Raw genomic sequence first — 7,036 nt, 5'->3', positions numbered from 1 at the left:
ATGGATGGTCGTGTGGATGGAGCCTGGATTGGCTGCAAAGACATCGAGAAGGAAGGTGATTGGCAGAATTGTCCTCTGACAGGTGATGAGACCAACGTGTACCAGAACTGGAGGGAAGGGCAGCCTGACAGTTGGAATGCTGCATCTGATTGTGCATTGATAATCAATTCAGCGGCTGGCAAATGGATGACCAGTCTTGCACTAATCCCAGATATGCAACGTGTGAGCTTGCCATCATCGACTACGACCCTCTATTTTGCCTTCAGATCGGCTCCGATGGTCGCATCACCTCCCCGTGCTTCACTGGTAATCACGTCTTGATGGGGTTACAGTCTCGGGGTCTGGTGTCTTGTGGCAAGGCCTGCCTCTCTCATCCCAAATGTAGCTCCTTCAAACTGAAGGACCAAGGACAGGGCAAGATGGTGTGCCAGCTGAATGACCTCGCCCTTCAAAATGCAGCTGATGAAGATGTGGTGGAAATTGAAAACTGCTACGGCCTGGATCTGTAGAAACTGTTTGCATGAGGGAAAATCTGTTGATGCAATGTTCTGCCGTACACTGAATGTGGATGACATTTCAAAGATGAGTGCAAAAGGCAGTCGTAACTTACATTTCCATCGCTGAGAGTGAATGACTATTTTGTGGGAGACTTGTTATGAACTGAAACGATTTCAGAAGGATTTACAATAAAATATCATGAACACTCGCGAAACAGTACAAAATATATATTTATTAGTGAATGTAGTGACTGGTATAAAAACATTAACAGTACTTTTTGCCTAGTCATTTCAACTGTTTTTGTTGTTAAGATAGATAGGCTTTTGATTGGCTGAAATATATGGGTTCAAATTATAAGCCCAAAGGTGGCCATATTTTGCATACAACCTTTGATTTGTTCATAATGCAAAAAAGGGCCAAAAAAGTGCACATCAACAATTGCAATTGGCAACAGTTTTAACAGTGTTGTGTGTTGTGTGACCAACAAGACAAAAAATTTGTAGGCAGTCATATTTTACACTGAATGTTTAGCTGTTTGAATGGCAGAACCCTGCAGAAGAAAATAACTTTTTGAGATCCATCTGTTGCAATAATTCTACCTATTTAATTAATGCACTAAATGCATTTACAATTGTCTGTAAATAGTTAACTTTTCCAGTTTATAGGGGGAAGCAAATATGTGGTTATTATTATATAATTCTAAAACACCAAATGACATCAAAGGGAAATCATTTTTTTTTAATATAGAGTTACACATGCGCATAATCAAACATTAAATGTGTTAAGAATCGAGTGAGTTTAAAAACTGCAAAATCTGCTTCCAAAAATATATTGATGTTATTTAGCATTCAGATCACATCTAGCCAAGTACCATCAGATTCTCAGTTTTCTAGATACTCAAATTGTTTTTACACTGATAGGATGTGACATATCATGGTCAATATGACATCAGGGTTTGTGGTAAAATATACACGTACTGCTTTAGCACAGGGTCTTTGTCTACACCAAGTTTCATTAAGATATAAAAGAATGGGGAAGTGACAGTATACATAAAACAGTGTACAATGTCTGTTGGGGAAACCAATGCGCATTTTTACTTCAGTGTGAAGAAAAGCTTCTATAATCACAAAGATCAACTATGAAAATTATCGGCTATTTTTAGCTGCTGGTGACAAAAGACTGTCGAAATATGCAATATTCCCAATGGTGTAATCAACTGCCAATTAGACAACAGCCAAAGCGGTGTTGTCAGGGAAACTAACTGGTAGCAATCACTGACTTTGATTGCTTTGTGCATTCGAATGAGAAGGGTAAGCCTCTTTCATTTCGCGCTCTTAAACCGTCAGTTGATGTTATTTCCATGCAAAACATGTTGTGGTTCTACACTCAAAATTCAGTTGCAATTACTGGCAGAAAAGCTGAGCAGTACTGAGGCTATCCTAAAAAAAAAATATATCCGTACACCTGAACATTCCTAATTATCAGAAACAGCATGGATGTGTTGAGCTTACTGCTTCTTATGGCTGGATTTGAAGTCAGTGTGGCGACTGTTTGCCCTGTGGGCTGGCACCGATATGGAAAGTCTTGTTAATTTGTGATCAAGGAACTAAATAGTTGGCACAAAGCAGAAAGCATCTAGTCTAGGGGCTAGACGTTGTTCTTGTTTGCTACGCCGATAACCGACCAACGCTATAACCGGCCACCGCGAGAGGGCGCTATCACGACCAACCAATATCACCCAAGAACCTGTCAGAACAACCACTAGGGTACTTGCTATTGGTCGTGTAATGCGCGCGCATCTGTTTTGCCTAATGTATGTAGCGCGCATTATATATGTTGCATAATTACCCCAAATACATGCATATTCATAGTCTTATTCCCTGACGTACCATGCATACCGCGCCGTATCCCGCGGGCGTAATTTTTATTCCTAGGAGGGTTAGGGGCAATGTCATGAATAATTCATGTTTATCCATGAGAACGGACAATGACATCAACAGCATTGTTGTTAGTTACTCAACTAGTTACAATACATTAAAGCATTTTAAAGAACGGTTGTCGTCGAGCTACCACACAGTAGCCTAGTGGATAGTGAGATGAGCTATGGATACAAAGATCCCTGGTTCGAATCCACGTCGTCGCTGCTCATTTGCATCAGCTATTTTTATTCTCCAAATTTATCACTGAGATAATTTTAAATTAAGAGGAAAATAGAACGAGAACCTAAGTCTTGCAATGATTCAAAGGAAAAACTGAATTATTCATGACATTGCCCCTAACCCTCCTAGGAAAAAAAATTACGCATCCCGCGGATTAAATCATGATGTACAATATGTGTGTATACACGCAATGGTGCATGTGTACCAAGGTGGCCGTTTTAGCCCATTTTCGGCTAACCTTGTCCGAATTTTGTAAAAAAAACCGAGAGTTTGACAGAAAATTTTACAGAATGGATTTTTTTGGGGCAGATTTCTGGCAGAATTCTGCAAAAATTGTTGTAAATTTGATTTGATGAGAACAGCAAATTTGAACAAAAACTAACAAATTTGAACAAAAAATGATACATATTTGTTTAAAAAGCTTCAATCCTTTCAAACAAACCATGACATAATAATGGGACAAGTTGGCTGGTCTTGGCAGAGTTGTAATGACTCGAGCTAATTACTCGACTCGAGTCCGACTCGAGTCACAGTTGTTAGTGACTCGACTCGAGTCCCTAAGGGTAAATGACTCAACTCGACTTTACTGCGAGCAAATGACTCGACTCGACTCCAGTCCCTCATCAAAGGACTCGACTCGACTCGAGCGAAGGCTGATAATTAAGACTCGATCGAGTCCCAAAAATAAAAAGCGCAACTTTGCGAAAAGTATTCGCAATGACTTACGGTGCAAAATGTATGCTCACTTTACTTTGCGAATAGCAGTCATGTACAAATATACAAGTGTCACAGACTCTCACCTCATGGTTCTAGAACGCACAAAATACCATCCGGGAACCAGATTTTTAAACACATTTTCTAATTCGCTGTTTCATCATCGGTTTTTGGCGATTTCTTATGAAGCTTTTGGATTTGAACGCTCGCTAAAGTTATGGCCTCCTTTTATAAATTTTGGTATACATAGTGTTCAAATAATCGTGACTCGAAATGACTCGAGCTAAATATTTTTCTCGACTCGACTCGACCTTTTGACCTAATGACTCGACTCGATTCGAGTCACTTCTTTAAAATGACTCGACTAGACTCGTGTCAGAAAAATCAGTGACTCGTTACAACTCTGGGTCTAGGTGCTGAAGTTCACTGGGAAACGTCGTCGTGGCCGAATCTGCGTTATGCCCGAAATTTACGGGATAATTTCATAACATCTTTATGTGACTATAGAATGTTTATAATGTGAGTTGAACCTTAATTTTGGGTAATACTACCAATCTACATGTGCTTTTAAGTGTTAATAGTGTATTTCTAGTAATCTCTGGATTGGCTGCTAAGACATCGACAAGGAAGGTGATTGGCAGAATTGTCCTCTGAGAGGTGATGAGACCAACGCGTACCAGAACTGGAGGGAAGGAAAGCCTGACAATCGGCACAGTGCAGCTGATTGTGCATTGATGGGCAATTGGAGGAATGGCGAATGGGGTAACCAGTTATGCATCAATCTTAGATATGCAACATGTGAGCTTGCTATCATCGACAACGACCCTCTATTCTGCCTTCAGATCGACTCTGATGGTCGAGTCACCTCCCCGAGCCTCATTGATAATCACGTCTTGATGGAGTTACAGGCTCAGGGTCTGGTGTCTTGTGGTAAGGCCTGCCTCTCTCATCCCAAATGTAGCTCCTTCAATCTGAAGGACCAAGGCCAGGGCAAGATGGTGTGCCAGCTGAATGACCTCGCCCTTTAAAATGCGGCTGATGAAGATGTGGTGGAAATTGAGAACTGCTACGGCCTAGATCTGTAGAAACTGGTTGCATGAAGCAAACTCAGATATGAAAGATATCCCTTAGAATGCTCTTAGGCCAAAACAAAAAGTCTCCGGTTTCTGGTATGCGCACGCGTCGCCGTAGCCATGCGCGTCGGCAAAATGAAAAAGGTTTTTGTTTCAATGAAAAATGTTTCGAAACCGCCAAACTCACTGGTTTGACTGGAATCCTGCTGCTGCCTAATTTTAACGTGTTTTTAGATGGGGTTATGCTCGAGAATAAGCTTTATGTGGCTTCTCTGGTCTCCCTTAATAAGTTTAGTCGGGCACCATTTGCAGTCATCAGCCGACATTTGAAGCAAAAAAAAAAAGGTAAAAAAACCCAAAAAGCCGCGTTACCGCACCACTTTTTTGGGCAAGCTCCTACCAGAAACCGGAGACTTATTTTGTTGGCCTTATGAACAGGTAGATGATGCTGTCATTTTCAATGCAAGCACATGTACAAAACATAGTGGTGGTTTACATTTTCACAGCTGAGAGTGAATGACTATTATGTGGGGGACTTGTTGTGAACTGCAAAGATTTGGAAGGATTTACAATATCAGGAAAACTCGCATTGTAGTCTGTAAGTACAAAATATATGGATGTTGTGACTGGTATATAAACATTAACAGTAATGTTTGCCCCAAAGTAACTGATGCACATACTGTTTTAGCATAGGGTCTCTTTCCATACCAAGTTTCATGAAGATATGAAAGAATGGGTAAGTGACAATATACAGAAAACAGTGTACAATGTCTGTGCGGGATATATGGGCATTTTTGTCTTATTCTAAAGAAAAAGCTTCTATAATAACAAAGATCAACAGTGAAAGTCATCTGCTATTTTTAGCTGTTAATGGGGAACAACTGTCGAAAAGTGCAATATTCCGAACAGTGTACTCAACTCTAACTACACAACGCCCAAAGCAGCGTTGTCAGGGAAACAAACTTTAACAATCCTCCACTTTGATTGCTTTGTGCATTCGACTGAGAAGGGTAAGCTTCTTTCATTTCGCGTTTGTTATTAACTGTCAGTCGCTGTTGGAAATTTCCATTCAAAACACATTGTGGTTCTACAATAAGAAAAAAAGAATGTCATCGTGACGTCATTTCGGATTTTGCAAAACATATTCTCTACTTTCCCTTCAAGTTTCATGACGACAGGACCTTCCCTTAGGTGCTGTAACAATTGCATTTTTGATGACGTCATCATGAGGTCACTCACTTTTCACATATCTATGACCTAACAAACCAATTACAGAAAGAATTAAGTCAGCTTCCTCGGCAGTCGACAAGAAGTTGAACACGTGTTGCCAACGATCTGCGGGATGATCGGATGGACTGCTCAGTATGTGCGCGTGCGCGTGCGTGCTGCGTAGGCAGTGCGTGCGCCCAAACCTCGAACTGTTGCTAATTGACACATCGTTTTGCAAAGGATTTTCATTTAAATTCTAGCGCACGCAACATTTTAGCAGATAAATGCTTGAGAATGTTCGCAGGGTGTACAAATAAAAAAAGTGCTGTACAATATAGAAATTTAAACATTTAATCATGTCATGCAAGCCACCAGGCCAGTGAACATGCCAGTTATTAGGCATAGTCTCATTAGGCTGGTTCTATGGCGTCGTTAAGCCCCTGTCACACTGAGTTCGTTTAGCGTGCGTTGTATCTGCGCTGAAAGTATGTATACGTCCAATATAGGCGGCTCATATGCTGACGGGGTGGGTGCCGGGAGGTCACCGCGTATGAACCGCCAAATCCCCCACGAACACATAGCGTACTCGTACCGCGCACGACCGATGCGGGACCGATGCGCTGCGTATTTATAACTTATGACCTGCGTAACAGCGTACGCAGCGTAGTTTTGTGCATGCCCAAAACTATCCGGCGTACTGGGCCGTACCATGCGTATGCCTGCGTACATAAAACTTACACAAAACGATAGAGATGCATATGAGGTGCGTATGGTGCGTACAACTGCGTATGAAAAAATGTCAATGCGCAACTCATAAGGAATTAGGATACGCAGAAGTGTGACAGGGCCCTAAAGCCCCTGTCACACCTTTGCGTATCCTAATTCCTTATGAGTTCCTTATCAAAAAAATTCAATGCGCAGCCGTACGCTCAATTAACGTCGAAATGTTTTGATCACTTTGACTTATGTGCGACGCACATCTAGCGTACAAGTAACGAATTCAGCGCATCCATTGCGTATGAAATACGTATGAGTTCCGTATGCAGTGCACAACATTATTTTTCGGGCTGCGAATAGGTCAGTATGCAGTGCGCATGCCGAGCGTATTCCGGACGCACCCGACTTATGCCGACCGCATGCTTGACGCCCTTCTGAGCGTATTCCCGCCGCATTTCCGCCGCTCGCCGTCCAGCGTGCGTTGCATCTGCGCTGCAAGTACGCTATGTATACGTCCAATACAGGCGGCTCATATGCTGACGGGGTGCGTCACGAACACAAAGCGTACTCGTAACGCACTCGACCGATGCGGGACCGATGCGCTGCGTATTTATAACTTATGACCTGCGTAACAGCGTACGCAGCGTAGTTTTGTGCATGCCCAAA

At 42.0% G+C, this 7,036-nt stretch overlaps 2 pseudogenes; both read left to right on the top strand.

Moving 5' to 3' along the window:
- Positions 1-509, top strand: LOC119731391 (annotated as a pseudogene).
- A 1,481-nt stretch (positions 510-1,990) lies between these two features.
- Positions 1,991-4,456, top strand: LOC119731389 (annotated as a pseudogene).
- Positions 4,457-7,036: the final 2,580 nt, after the last annotated feature.

This window comes from Patiria miniata, unplaced genomic scaffold, assembly GCF_015706575.1.
Source record: "Patiria miniata isolate m_02_andy unplaced genomic scaffold, ASM1570657v1 HiC_scaffold_23, whole genome shotgun sequence".
Taxonomy (NCBI): domain Eukaryota; kingdom Metazoa; phylum Echinodermata; class Asteroidea; order Valvatida; family Asterinidae; genus Patiria; species Patiria miniata.
Note: the sequence above shows the minus strand (reverse complement) of the source record. Positions and strands in the feature narration are given on the sequence as shown.